Raw genomic sequence first — 14,671 nt, forward strand, 5'->3', positions numbered from 1 at the left:
AACTTTGCTAATTTTTTCTGGCTTTAGGATAACTCTGTGAAGATGGCCAAGCCCCAAAGATTCTGATTCCATTACAAATATCCTAATCCAGCGCCTTTGGGTTTAATGCTAATAGGTATATTTCCCCTTTAAATGACTTCAGGCCAGCACTCTGACTGCAGCGAGCATGCATTTAGCAAGCTTTCAGCAGTCTGGGAGGGCTTCTCCTGCATGGTGTGGTGCTCTTCTTCCTCTGGGTTCTTCTCCTCTGTGGTGGGAAACTCACACTAGGTCTCTGGTGAGCCCTCTTATTCTCTCTCCATCTTGCTGAAGTATATACCACGCTTCTGACATGGTTTGCTGGTCTCAGTGTTTTCCAGGGATCTAACCCCAAAAGCAGGAATCAGGACTCTTGTTTTTTTTCTCTATTATCTATTGCTCATGGTATACTTGAGCAAGTCATTGAACCTTTCTGTGCCTCAGTGTTCCCCATTTATAAAATGGGGATAATGCCCACCCCACAGGGATGGTTGGCTTTAATTAGTTAATGTCTGGATGTGCTAAATATTGGATATTTGTTTCAATAAGAGGCCATAGTCTAGTAGGGTGACAATGAACCCAGTTCAAGAAACCCATGCAAAGCCCTCCAGGCCATTTTAAGATCAATGAAGATTAGATACCAGGGAGGTGAGCACCTTAGAACTGCTACAGCTGAATTAAGGCCTGCACGGAGGGCATAAGTGTTGCTTACTCATTGTTGGCATTGGGGGGGGCTTTGCCCCCAGGGAATGTGTACTGTTAGATTGATTCCTTTGTGAGTCTCTCTTGCAAGGTTTTGGTGACCTGGTAATTTTCCAGGCTGGTGTCTCCTTGTAGGGGGATACATGGTTCTGGGGGGGGGAAGCTGTGATTTCTTAGGCTGAGGGGGGTGTTGGTTGCCTGAGTGGGTTTAGTTTATATTTTCCATCTTATTTTTAACACATTATTACCTGCTTTTCCTTTTATCAGTGAATAATAGTTTTCTCATGACAAACACCTGCCAAATGTAGAAATATTGGAGCTGATTCTCCTCTCCCTTATACCATGTAAATGAGGCAGGATTCAATTTCAGTCAGTGGTGTAAAACTGGTGTGAAATCAGAATCTGGTCCACAGCTTTGGATGCTGTTTCCAGTAAAGTAAAAAAAGAGTAAGGACTATAGAACTGTGTCCATACATATAGATGTCACAATTTAAACACATCCCTTGTAGGGATGAAGATCTTTTTAATGCATCAAATACACTTTGTTTTTCCATTGCCACCATAAGGTTTTATAATTTCTGAACAGTATTCTTGGCGTTCCCACCATTTGTAATACTTCACAACTCTTAATAGCTAAATCCACGATGGTTGATCAGTTAGGACACTTACTTTATTTGAGAGGAGAGGTGAGAACTCACTCCTGGCTCTATCACTGAAGAGCTCTAGCCCCTTTTCATTCACAAATATAAATCTCCTATTGTTGACCAAGTATCCCAGGGATGAGATTCACCATGTAAACAGGTGCAAGTCTACCGATATCAGTGGACTTACAGGATATGTCTACACTGCAATAAAAAACCTGTGGCACGGAGTCTCCAAGTTTGCGTCAACTGACTCGGGTTCATGGGGCTCAGACTGGGACTAAAAATTGCAGACATTGGGGATTGGGCTGAAGCCTGGGCTCTGAGATCCATTCCCCTCACATTGGGTTTCAGATCCCAAGCTCTAATGTCTGTGCTGAAGTGTTTAGCCTCGCAGCCACCGCCCGAGTCAGCCGTGGCAGTGCTGTGGGTCTTTTATTGCCGTGTCAACATACCCACAGTCACTGATGCCATCCATGAATTTGCTCTTTGGTTCTTTTGCTACCATTTTTTTGACCAGCCGGTTGCACTAGTAGGAGAAATACTTCAGGATCTATGACCCTATAACTTAAGTACAGGGAAATTCTTATGTTGCAGCATATGAATCCATTTGCAGCAATAATACCTAGCTCTTGTATCACTTTTATATCAGTAAATCTCAAGGTGCTTTACAAATGAGGTAAGTTTCATTGTTTCCATTGTATAGAGGGAAAAACTGAGGCACAGAGAAGACAAGTGATTTGCCCAAAATCACCCAGCAGACCAGGGCTGAATTGAGAATAGAAACCTGTCTTTTGAGTGCCGATCTAGTGCTCTGTCCATTGGACAACACTACCTCTAGTTAAGCTCATTCCATAGTTAAGCCCATATTCTGTTCTTAGAGGCATCTGTTTTTTTCCAGTTGATTTCACTATGTCACATGCTTCTGAATCTCTTCCACCCGCAGTTGTGGGGAGGTGAAGCTACAATTTTGTTTGACATCGTCAGTCCTGCAGAGATCTTGCCATTGCCCTCCTTAAAGAGGAAATAAGAATCGGATATTTCAAGTATAAAAAAACAAGCAGGAAAAGTATTTAAAAAGTGATCTGATATAGGAACCAAAATCACTTCTCCATTTTTTTTTTCTTTTTCCGTTCACCTTCAACATTTACACTAGGGAACTTTATTTCCAGGAAAGGATTAGCCCAGACAAATTCTGTAACGCATACATATTGGAGTAATCTTGAATATTAAAAGTGGAGTGATTTTTTTCTTTAATATGGAGGACAGTCCCAATAAAAACACACATCAGAGGCCAGTATTACAAGATCAAGTCTGCTTTTATCTGACAGGGAAATTATGGCAGCAGGATTTTCATTTGGCTACTTTAAAGCTGCACTCCATTCTTTCATGCTAAAATCACAGCTCCTCCTAGGATTATTTGAGAAGATAGTTTCCCTTGGTTTCTTATTTTCCCCAGTCTTGAACTTGGACTCCTGATCCTAACCCAGCTCTGGTTATGACTGAGTGCTGGCCATCAATTGAATAACCATGTTTTTACAATCAGATTGGATCCTGCTCTTGTAACTTCAGACTAATTTTGTGATATTGATACTGTAGATCTTAATTAAAATGTCAAGCATTTTGTGTCTTGGGTAATGGACATACAGGAACTTCAAGGTTTTGTTCTTATATGGCTAGCCATCCAAAACATTCAGATTTTATTTAAATTATATTAAGGCACCAAATGACCTTTAAGGAAAGGCCCCTAAAAATCCTCCACTCTGCCTAAGGTCCCTTTGCACAGTTAGAGCAGCACAAAGGAATTAAAGGGGCTGGTAGGGACTCCCGCCCCCTCCTCCCCACAGTGCAGAGGCATTCTGGGTTAGTGTAAAGGCAGCTCCTTCCCATCTCTCTATGGCAACTCTGGGGCCCTCAGGCAACAGTTGATCCTGGGATTACCCATAAAAGGGGGTTCCGTACGCAAGGAAGGGGGGCCAGACTGTATTAATTTTCCTGGGAAACTCTGAAGTGGAGGAAATGATGAACTTACTACATCCAGACTCATCCCAGCCTCTCCTTCTCCCATGTACATTTCCAAAACCTTAGTCCTTCAGGGGGTGTGGAGGAGGAAGGAAACAGTGCTGTGGAGATGGCAGAACCTCACCCCTTCTTTGCAGGAGGGATGGGTGCCATGTAGAGGGTCCCTTATGTGCACAGATCCTTAGGGGATGATCTGTCACATTGTTCTTTACACTTGGCAACCATCTTACTAATGAGTTATGTGGGTCACTGGCATTTTGGGAGCACTAGCCTAAGAGAAAGGTATGGTCTAGTGCTTGGAGCATTGGACCAGGAGCCAGGTACTCCTGAGTTCTAATTCCAACTGTGCCATTATGGCCCAGGACAAGTCACTTGACCCCTCCCAGCTTCCCCATCTGTCAAATGAATGTACTAAAGCATCTACCTCTTGGGAATGTTATGAGGATTAGTTAGTAAATGTTTGTAAAGTGCTTTGGAGTTTAAACATGCTCATTACTATTATTAAACCAGTAGATTCACTCTCTCAATCCCACAAAGAACTTGATTCACTTTTCTATATTTCTCTCAAGGTTTGAATATAAAAAAATCGTTCTCTGAAGATGTGGTTCATCAGCATTGAAATAACCACTCTGAGGTCTTGTTCTTGCATCTGACTAAAACAGGGATTCTCTATGTTCAGAGCTCTATATTCTCTAATTGTCTGCTGTAGAGAAAGACACCTGCTCTGTGTCTCACTGCAAAAGCTCCTAGGATACTTCATTATTGTCATAGCACGTTACTCCAGTTCTAGCCATTTTCTCTATGGAGGGCCTAATATCTCTGGATATTTGGGACATGAAATAGCCAGAAGAGGAGATAACGTCTCGCTAATTATGGTCTTGAAATAACATACAGAACTTGGGCCTGAATCTGATCTAACGTTGGTCTTATGTCAGTAACTCAGCTACCTTCCATAGAGTCTTACTTCTCATTTGCACCAGTCTGAGAATGAGCAAAACCAGACCCTCCTAATGTAAATTCTTGGCCTTTTGTAAATTAGCCACAGGCTTAGAGGACACTAATCCCGCTGTGGTTGCTGGTGGGACTCTTAGATCTTTCTTAGAACCTCAGTGACGACAGAAGATGGTTTGAAGGTGCATCAGTTTCTTGTATTAATTTGCTTGGCTGAGAGACAGCAATGAAAGAACAGCAGAGTCCCTCAGGGAGGGTTATTTACCAGAATATAATATGACTGAGGGAAATGATCCTTCGAAAACTCTGTCCTGTAAATTAACCACTGTTTGGCACCAGTTCTACTCCAAATGAAGTCAATTGTAAAAGTCCCTTTGATTTAAATGGGAGCAGGATCATTCCATTCAGATGTTGTTGGGGCTTAATTTTTTTAAAATTGGTATCTAAATGAAGCAGAAAAGGTTACAGGGAGTTATTGCTCTTTAAATGGGTGAGGGAGATGATAGCTGTTTAATGGGGTTTCATAGCTATGATATATTTTGAAAAAGAAAATTCGTAGCTGAAGTTGTTGTTTTGCCTTTGTGATTAAAGTTGGAGCATAAACACGTTACTTTCGAAATATGTCCTGCTAAGCTTATAATAAAAAATGTAAAAAGAATTACTTTGATGAAGATGCCTCATTTAATTTTACTGGCATTCTGCTGGTTGTAGCAAAAGTCCAGTAAATGGCTTTGTAATTCACCATATCATGAAGTAACTTATTAAATAAACAAAATATGAAAAGCAAAGCCCCACAAGAATAAAAGGAGGTATTAACCATGAATATTTAAAAACTGGTCTCCTGTCCTGAGAGTTGCTGTTCCTACTAATGCAAACACTGACATCTAGTGGTGGAAAACAGATATTGCCAGGAAGCAATTACACAACAACTTGTTCAAGTTAGCGCACACATTGGGGGCGAGGATCTTTGTTCCCAACTAACAATTACCATTAGAAAAGAGTAAACTGAGTTGTCTTGTTGTTGTACTGTATGGCGTACATTTACAAAAACACAACCAGCAGTGAGCATCGGTGAATTGGCATGTCATCAGGCTTCCAGGATGCATCAAAACCTACAGGGCCTGGTTCTGACCTGTGGCACTGGTGACTCCATTGACAATGTGTTTACTTACAATGTGGGGACCAGATTCCAGTCTCAATTACATCAGTGTAAGATTGGAGTGTCACCCTGGTAACTGAGACTGGAATCTGGCCTCTATATTGTAAGCTAACACTTTCAGTCCCTAGAGCAACAGAAAACATGCTTAGACTTATCTGTGTGCAATAAAATTAGAAGAGGTTCAGCGAAAACAATGTTTACATGGGGCAAGGAACCTGAACCCTTCCCCTCCCAACACCCTCCAGAGCAGGTGCCTCCAGGTATCAGATACATTGGCTGGGGCAGTGTGACAGAGAAGCCTGCACTCCTGCTTTCTGTGCTGTGCATGGTCTATGGATAGTCTGAGCATTTCAGTCTCCAGGGCTGATGCTCTGGCACATTTTGCCTGCAATAAATTCACTAACATTTAAAATGACACGAATAACTTTCTTTCCCCCTCAACAGATCTAATTGTCTCCTGTTATGGGATGCTGTCGAGCTCTTGGTAGTCTATAAATGTATTTAGGGACCCTTTGATCTTTCGAGAGGGGAAAAAATTATTCTTTCACAATAGGATTTCTTTGGCTCACACCAGACTCCTGGCTAGTTATTTCAACAACCTCATGTAAAGAGTATTACAAGATGATTCAGTGAGAGATTTGCCTGAATAAGGACCCTGTGATGGACACTTCTTTTCCCCACTTGTTCATGGGCAGTTCCCAGAGGTCTTGCTTTTCCTGAACACACTCGGGGCAGCATGATTCTGTGGATAAACCCTTTGACTGGGACTCAGGAGACCTAGTCTCTGTCCCTTGCTTTGCCATTCTCCTGATGTGTGACTTTGGGCAAGTCACTTAATCTTTGTGCTGTTCCCCTCCACCTTTGTCTATTTAAATGGTAAGCTCTTTGGGGACTCTCTCTTAATATGTGTATATACAGTGGTTCAGCACAATGGTGCTGCAATCTTGGTTGGGGCCTCTAAGAATTACTGTAATACAAAGAATGAGTAAAGATAAGCACGTGTACATGTTTTGCAGGATCAGGGCCTGAAAGAGCAACCATGGTATTCCCCATTACATCTTTTGCAGCTGGTGTCCAGAGATGGGCAAAAAAATCTCCCCCCTCTTCCGTTAGATTGTGAAAAGTCGGCAATCTCGCCATTGCTTTCTACCTCATTTCAGTCACTTGCCATCATTCTCTTATACAACTGACTCATGCCAAAGGGTGCTTTCAGGTTAAGCCTTGTTTCTTGACTCAGACAGTAACACTGCTTGGATCCCCACACTGGGTTGCCTTCTCTGAATCCTTCATCTGGATTTTTCAGGAGAACAACCCAGCTGGACTGAAGACTCTCTGGAACACTTCCACTTTTGAGCAGTCCTTTCCCACAAGTACAACACTCTGCTAGCTGCACCTGAACAAACCTTTAGGAGTTGACCTGCTGTGGAAATGTGAGTAGCTAACCCATCATTCCACTCACTAACTTAGAAAGCAGATGTTTATTATTGTACAGCATGAGCTAAAGTAAAAATACACGATGGTGAATAAATGCATCATTCTTCATTAAGGATATCAGTAGCATGATATAAAAATGGCCTCACTTGGAGAGGAATTAGTCTTCGTTCACTTTCTTGTCATTATTTCAAATGCAGCAGTGTTGTTGTTTTTTTTCTCTGTAAGCTCATGGTTCCGAAGCACATTCATTTCCTCTGGGGATTAGTTTCTGTTTTATTACCAGCAGATTGCTTTTCATACTATAGCAAGTATGTGGGGCAAAAATGTAATTTTTATGCATGGTGACTTTGTATGAAAAATAGTAAATAAAATGTCAGTTGCTGAATTCCAGAGCAAAACATCCAAACTGAGAAAATGAAAAAGAAACAGCACTTCAAAACTGGCAAACAAAACATGAGCCCCCTGTCATGACCTGCCATTGGAGGCCCATGACTTTCCATGTGTCATCAGTTGGCATATGCTACTTGTCCTCATTCAGTACCACCCCATTCGCTTAAGAGAACTCATGGACATTTAATATATGGTAGTATGCTGGGATGGTGGCTTAGTCACTCATGGCCTTTCAGTTCTCCTCTATAGCTAGGAAGGTATAAATGATCATAACGACTAGTGCTCTTATACTGTGTGCACTTTATTATTTGGAATTTGTATTGCAGTAGCATCCAGAGGCACCGGTCAGTATTGGAGCCCTCTGTACTAGTCTATTATATACACACTTATAGGAAGACATAGTCCATGTCCAGACTCTGGACTTCGATATCTCACTGTTAAAACCCTACCTTTTTTGAAGCGACGGTATAGGCTGAGTGCCTAACGATGGTTCTGGATCAGTCACTGAGATGGCGATTGATGCGCTGTGCACTTATGCTGTAACTATTGACTTCACTGTATTGCCTTATATTTCATTGGATCATGTGAGGTAGGACGGTGTAAGCTACTCTTTCTCTGGTTCAATTATGATTTGGTATTCCATTGTTTAAGGTGGAACAACGTCAGTAGGAGAGATTGAGGGAAACCCATATCAGAATATTCCACAGCTAGTGGCTAGGGCATTCACCTGAGAGGCTGCAGATCCCTGCTCCCTCTCAGGAGGAGTGAGGACTTGAGCCAGGGGTCTCTACATAGTGAATGAGTACCCTAGCCAGTAGTCTAAAGACTATAAGGGAGGGTGTGATCAGAGCCTGCCTACCAGATCAGGCCCCCATATGTGACTTGGGCAGCTGAAGACTTATCTTTCCTGGTTTGTGAATTGCTCTGGGGCTTAAGCAGAAGGCAGCTATCCAAGCACATAGTGAGCGTGCAGTCCCAGAGGAGAAAAACTTAGGGGTGGAGTGGGTTTAAATGCCTACAGGGCTAGGTGGCAGCTGAGCGGAATTTTGTGAGTTGCTATGGGACTCAAGTGCGTAAGTATCTTTGTGAATCCTACCCTTAGTATGTGTCTGCTGTGGTTGGCGGATCAGTTAGCATCTCTCCCTTTCGGCTTCTGCTCCTCAGCGTATGCATAAAACCAGTTGAAATATAACATACTGTGTGAGGTTCTGCATATTTATAAGGTGCTGGTCACTATGGAATGTGGGTGCCAATAATTTTTGGAAACTGAGCAGTCTGTGAATGGCATAAAACAGAGGACAAAATAGGAGCCTAAAGTTAGGTACCTAATACTCATTTAGGCACCTGAGTAAACAGTCTGATTTTCCAAATGCTGAGCACCCAGCAGCTTAAGTGAATGAGACAATTCGAGGGAGTCAAGTTACCACTCAAGTGCTTGCAGAATTAGGCCCCAAGTAAATGGTACAAATGAATGGGTCATGCAGCAACTGCACCACAGGATGTCACTCAGGAGCTAGCAGAAGGTATTGTATTTAGCTGTATTTTACAATCTTTCCTCCTATACTATTACAGTAATTGCATGTAACTGAATCTCTTTCAACTTCTCTAACTTGCTGCTTCGCAAGGGAAAGCATAGTAGGCACAGAAGAATTAATCACTTAACTTTACTGCTAGGAGAAGTAGGATCAGGGCCAAGAACAGACATCTGAACTGTTTATCTAAAACACTACACACGTTTGTACATAAAATGTATATGCAGAGTATGTAACACTGTTCTATAAAGCAGTTTGATCCTTTGATGACCCTGTTGCAGTGACTTTCAATGAGATGTGGGCTCCTGGGTCACTTCTGAGGATGGGTCTCTTGGGTGTTTCTGAAAATGTAACCCAGATTTTCAGGGGTATTTGGGTGCCTTGGTTGCAGATAGATGCCTCTTCCCTCTTCATGGAACACACTGAAACAATGAAATATAGCACCAAATGTGTCTGAATATGTACAATAGTTTGTGGTTGATTGTACAATTAACATCTAGTTTGCAGCCATATCATTAAACATTCTGCTGTGTGTATCTACCCCTCCCCCATCGGTTTGTCTGTCTTGTCTATTTAGACTGAAGCTCTTTGGGGAAGGAACTGCCTCTCTGTGTGTTTGTATAGTACCTAGCACATGGGAGCCCTCTTCTGGGTGGTCCCTAGACACTATCATATATATTTTTTGGAGAAAATTACCTGTGAATCTAAAACAAACACCCAAGAAACCATACAAAGAATTAGCAAGAGGTAGATGGATTTATATTTTAATCATGAATTGTTTGAAAATTGCCCTTCCTATCAATGATTCTCTCTCAGTTATGTATATACACAGACACACACAGGGAGAAGAGTGTGTTTTTCCTCTCTAACAGCCTGTCACCCAGCCTACTTGTACGAGAGAATATCTCCAGGACATAAGAAAAAGCGACTGACCTTTGTCAAACAGCTAACGACAATCTCCACTTGTTGTTTCAATACCTAGTCACAGGGGTGTCCTGAGGCTTAAAGTCCTAACCGGGCTCTTCACTTTGCTCAGAGAGGGGGCAGCGGGACAACTCAAAGCGCAGTTAAGCAGCCGGGAAGCGTTTGCAGCCTCCCGATCTACGGTTTGTGCTTTCAGCTCCGCGCCTCACGCCTGGGCCGCTCCTTTATTATTCAGAGCAGGCTGCGGCCGGGGGAATCCCGCTGTCTGGCTGAGATGCGCCCGGCCCCGCTGTGGGAGCAGCCGCCAGGATCGCTGCGTCTCCCCGGCCCTGCCAACAGGCAGCCCCGGCGCGGCAGCTGGGCTGTGCACCTGCTCCGCGGGGCCGCGGGGAGCGGTGCCTGCTCTTCGCCTGGCGGGCTGCAGCGGGGCAGAAACGGGGCCCTACGTCCTGGATGGGGTGGAGAAGGGAAACCGCCCTCCCCTGCCCACTCAGGCTGGGAGCTCAGCCGGCAGGTAGCGGGGGGTGCGAAAAGAGCCCCAAGTCCCCCCCCCAATCCCTTGGGGATACTTTACCCAGGGCAGGGGGGTGACATAGATCGACAGCCCCCTCCCCCCCCTTGGCTTCTCTCCTCCTCCCCCGCCTGCCGCACTGGGGCTGGGGTGAAAGGCGGAGGATGGACTGAAAGCGGCAGAGGAACATCCCCCTCCCCGCCCCTGCAGGGGGCTCGGCTCAGGGGCTTCAGTGCAGCTCGCCACACGCCGCCTCCGCCGAAGGAGGCGGTAGGGGAGCGGGACCCGCAAGCCCCTGCGGACCGGGGGACACGTGCCTGGCTGCCTTGGAACCGGCTCCTGTGAATAACGCCCGAGGCGCTGTTGGTTCCGTAGTGCCCTGTCTGCAGGACACACCCTGCAATCGGCTGTGCCCCCCGTGTGCGGATTGAAACACACACATCCCCACCCTGGCAGGCTCCCGCTCGCCTGCCCTTCGGCGCGGTGCCTGGGAATTACCCCGTCTCTGCTGGGCTGAGCTCAGAGGAAGGAGGGAGGGGGAAGGGTTTCACTTCCGCCTGGCTGCAGGAACCACAAGCCCCCAGAATATATTATAATAATAATATAGATAATTTTTTTTTTTGGAAAATAAAGAATCCCACCGGCCCGAGCAATGTGGAGCCGATGAGCCCTCCGAGATCCTGCAACGCCTCAAGAGAGAGCCAGCAAAGAAACTGGAGCATCCCTGAGGAAGCCTCTGTGGTGCTCGCCTCCTCCTGCCAAGCGGCGCCAGGCAAAGGCAGGGCGAGGAAACGCTCCCTCCCCAGCACAGAAGAGGCGAGAGAGAAGGTCTGTCATTTGCTTTGTTACCTTGCCAGCTTGCCCTGCAGAGCTCCGTCTGGGGTGGAAAAGAAACAAAGCCGGGGAGTAGATCTGATGCGGCACTGAGGGGAGGGAGTCGGGGTAGCAACGGGTCAGTTTCATCACTTGTCAATTGCAAAACTCTCCTTGTCAGTTTCAGCGGAGGGGGACAAGCTTCTCTCTCTCTCTCTCCATATTTTGCCGGACCTGGTTAGTCTGAGACTCCAGGGAGCAGTGTCAGTGTGAAAAATGTTCTTGCGTGCGCCTCTCTGCTGGCAGCGTCTGCACTTGTGTGAGGAGGACTAGACGGGTGTGTGTATACACAGATTGAAGGCACTTAAATAAGCAGTGTAACTGGAGCAAGTGCTGAAGGGGGGATGGAGAGCAATCGCTATCAGTGCTTCTTAGAATATACCTGTGGGCCAGGTTGTTTAATCCTGTGTCAGAGTACACTGCATGCACACGGCGGTAGTCTGGGCTTTACCTGTTCTACCAACATTTTGAGAATAATAATGATTTTGGATAGATGGAAATTCCCCGATTTTTTGATACCCTCACTTATTTTTTTTTACAACTAGACACTCAAGGCTCGTTGTGATTCTATTGTATTAGTCACTTTCAGAGTCTCAGGAAGAGAATAATTTTAATGGGTTTCTTTTAAACCCACTCACAACCTAAAACTCTCTCTGTGTTACCAGCAATTTTTAAAAAAATGTTTTATTTTTCAGGTCAGGCAAAAATACAGTATCTTAATCTAACATTACTAAAGTGGTTTAAGATTTTGTTTTATTGTAGTGATGAACAGCATGTAACAGCTGTACAGGGATCATGATTAACTTGTTTAGGGATCATGTACAGGGATCATGTACAGGGATCATGATTAACTTGTTTAGCGGAAACAAGTAGCAAACTAAAACTATGGGCCCCGTGCTGCACCACTGAATTAAAGGGGAGCTTTGCCATTGACTGTATTAGGAGCAGGCACTTTACTCTTGTTACTCTATTTACCCAAATTTCTTTTAAAAAGAGGAAACCCAAATATTGTATTTCCTGCTCTGGCCACAATGATGGCCAGTGGTGATAGTGAGCAGGGAGATCACCTCAGGCTTCATGCAGGAAAATCACATACGCTTAGGGGCTGATGCACAGTACTGACTTAACGGGGCTGGGGCAGAAAAATTCTTCTCCCTTTTTCCAGCAGCAACTGATCTAATGACGTACCCTCCCCCACTCTCATGTGGTGCCTAGTGGAAATCTTACTAAGGCTGACATTGCTCACCTTGCCAGCAGGACTGACAATTTCTTATCTGAGCAAGATTTGTCAGGTTCATACAAGGATCCAGCTTGGGATGAGCTTATCTTAACTGAAGGGACCAATGCACCGGCTGATGTAATCACTGGTCTATATTTTTAAAAATAAAGAGACTGATCAGGTGAGTTAGCACAGCTATTGCTTTAACCTTTTGAGGAGGAAAGCTTACGACCATTTCTTAATTTTGGATCAAAAAGGTGCTGATTGCATTTGAATCTCTCTTCCGTTGCTGCTTCTATGTGTTTATTTGGCTGAGAGACTTGAACACTTAGAATCCAGTGTCCTTTGTGTTAGACTAACACCCTGGTAACTGGATCTTATGTGCGTTGGACTTTGCTTGGAATAAAAGCTTGTAGAAAATCTACTCACTTTATTATTATTTAGGTGGGTAGCCAAGGCACAGGTAGATGAAATGACTTGCCCTCAGTTGTACAGGAAGTCTGTTACCAAGCTGAGAACTGACCCCAGATTTCCTGATTGCGAGTCCAATGTCATCCCATATGCTCATGCTTCCTTCCACTTATGTTAACTTTATTGTGGATCTCCACCAGCTCCTTACCAAGTGCAGATGTGACGGCTAGGGTGATCACTTAATGTCCCATTTTGGCTAGGACAGTCCCTTTCTTTAAGCCCTGTCCCGTCCGTCCCGACTTTTTTTTTGTCAAAAAAGTGGGGTGCAGCGTGGTCAGAGGAACTTTTGGGGGTGGGGAAGTGGAGATGCCAGCCCTGCGCAGGGGGGCAGGCAGGGTTCCAGCATGCGGGGAGGCTGGTGGGGTTTGAGCGACCAGTGGCAACCTGGGGGGGTGGGCAACAGGGTTCCACCAAGCAGCCGGGGCCAGCTCTGCGGGGGGCTCTGGAGAGCGGCTGGGGTGGGGGGCTCAGGTCAGCCCTGTGTGGTGTCCCATTTTCCCTTTGGGAAATATGGTCACTCTAGCTGTTGTCAAGATCCATAGCCAAAAAAGAAGAAAGCTCATCAATCTCTGATTTGTTGAGACATACAGAACAGGGAAATCAAAGGAATTCTGCAGTTGCATTTCTGTGGCCCAACATAACTAGTTATTCAACATGAAAAAACAGGGCATTAGAACCTCAATCCAGTTTTTAAGCCAGAAAACTTTCATCTGCGTGCTGTTACATTACTGAGCAACAGCCAGGCCTCTCATAAAGTCACACGGATCAGTGACGTACCATGGGAATCGGTAATGGCGTACAGCAATGTATTTTATTTTAACAATGGGATAGAGGAAATAACTTTGGAAGCAGTGAGTTGGTGCAAGTAGGAAGTTTTCAACCAGTTACTCAGTCTTACTCATATCCCTCAGGAAAATATGAAGTTGTCTTGAAGCTAGCTTACGAGTTCAAGTTCTATACCATATGCACAGGGTCCTGCTTTATTTCTAAAACAGACTAAAATGACTATTGTTAGAAGTTCAACATTTGTAGCTTACCCTACTGCCAAACTGATGCTGCGGGAACCTGCTTGTAGAGAGCTTTAAGAATGGGCTGTAAAGCACAGCTCCCATTTTTACTAGTGAATTCTGGAGGAAGGAAAGTTCTTTCTTTCTTTCTTTTCTTTCTAAGAATAACTTTTCCTGAGCTGATGAATAGTATCCGGGGAAAGCACTGATGCTTGTGTGAAGTTGATTATAGTGTTGATCTTTAGTGCAACACTGGTAAAGAATCTATGTTGGGAAACCTAGAAGTTGGTTTAATATGGGTAGAATATGTTGAAGTGGTATTCTCTAGTGATGATAACTTGCATTTTCCTGAGCTGAAATACATTTTGTTGTTTTCTGCTTGTATTGCTAATCTCTCTAGGTCCCTTTTAATATTATTTTTCTGTCCTTAGTGGTGTTTGCCATCTCTCCCTGTTCAGTAGGATTCTGTTAACAGGCTGTTTACTCCCTCTTCTGCAAGTATTCCTGCTGTGCACTGAGCACTGCCTTTAATACTACTGCTGCTATAATCAGCTGTTCTTCCTACAGCTCTTGCCAGCCAATCTCAAGCCCACATTGAGCCTACAGAAGTTGTCACATAGTGGCTCACATCAGAGCAATCTGCCATTTAAAGTGAGCCCATGTTTTGCTGTTAGGGGGTCTGAGCGCAACAGCCAGGGAAGAGGGTGACTGGGTATCCAGGGAAAGAGGGCTGGGAGTGGAGCTCTTGACTTGGCTCTTTTAATGCACAGCCCATGGCTTCAGAAGAAAATGTAGTATCTGTTTTTATAAATGACCG

General features: G+C 44.5%; 1 long non-coding RNA gene across 1 annotated transcript; it reads right to left on the reverse strand.

Annotated features, from left to right (window-relative positions):
• Positions 1-8,965: 8,965 nt before the first annotated feature.
• LOC112118916 lies at positions 8,966-11,403 on the reverse strand. The gene is made up of 2 exons (XR_002909078.2): positions 11,134-11,403; positions 8,966-9,271 (listed from the first exon to the last, which is right to left on the reverse strand). It is a non-coding gene; the product is annotated as an uncharacterized LOC112118916 (long non-coding RNA).
• Between the last annotated feature and the right edge of the window lie 3,268 nt (positions 11,404-14,671).

The sequence above is a fragment of the Terrapene carolina genome, unplaced genomic scaffold, assembly GCF_002925995.2.
Source record: "Terrapene carolina triunguis isolate 2854851 unplaced genomic scaffold, T_m_triunguis-2.0 Scaffold131, whole genome shotgun sequence".
In the NCBI taxonomy this organism is placed as follows: domain Eukaryota; kingdom Metazoa; phylum Chordata; order Testudines; family Emydidae; genus Terrapene; species Terrapene triunguis.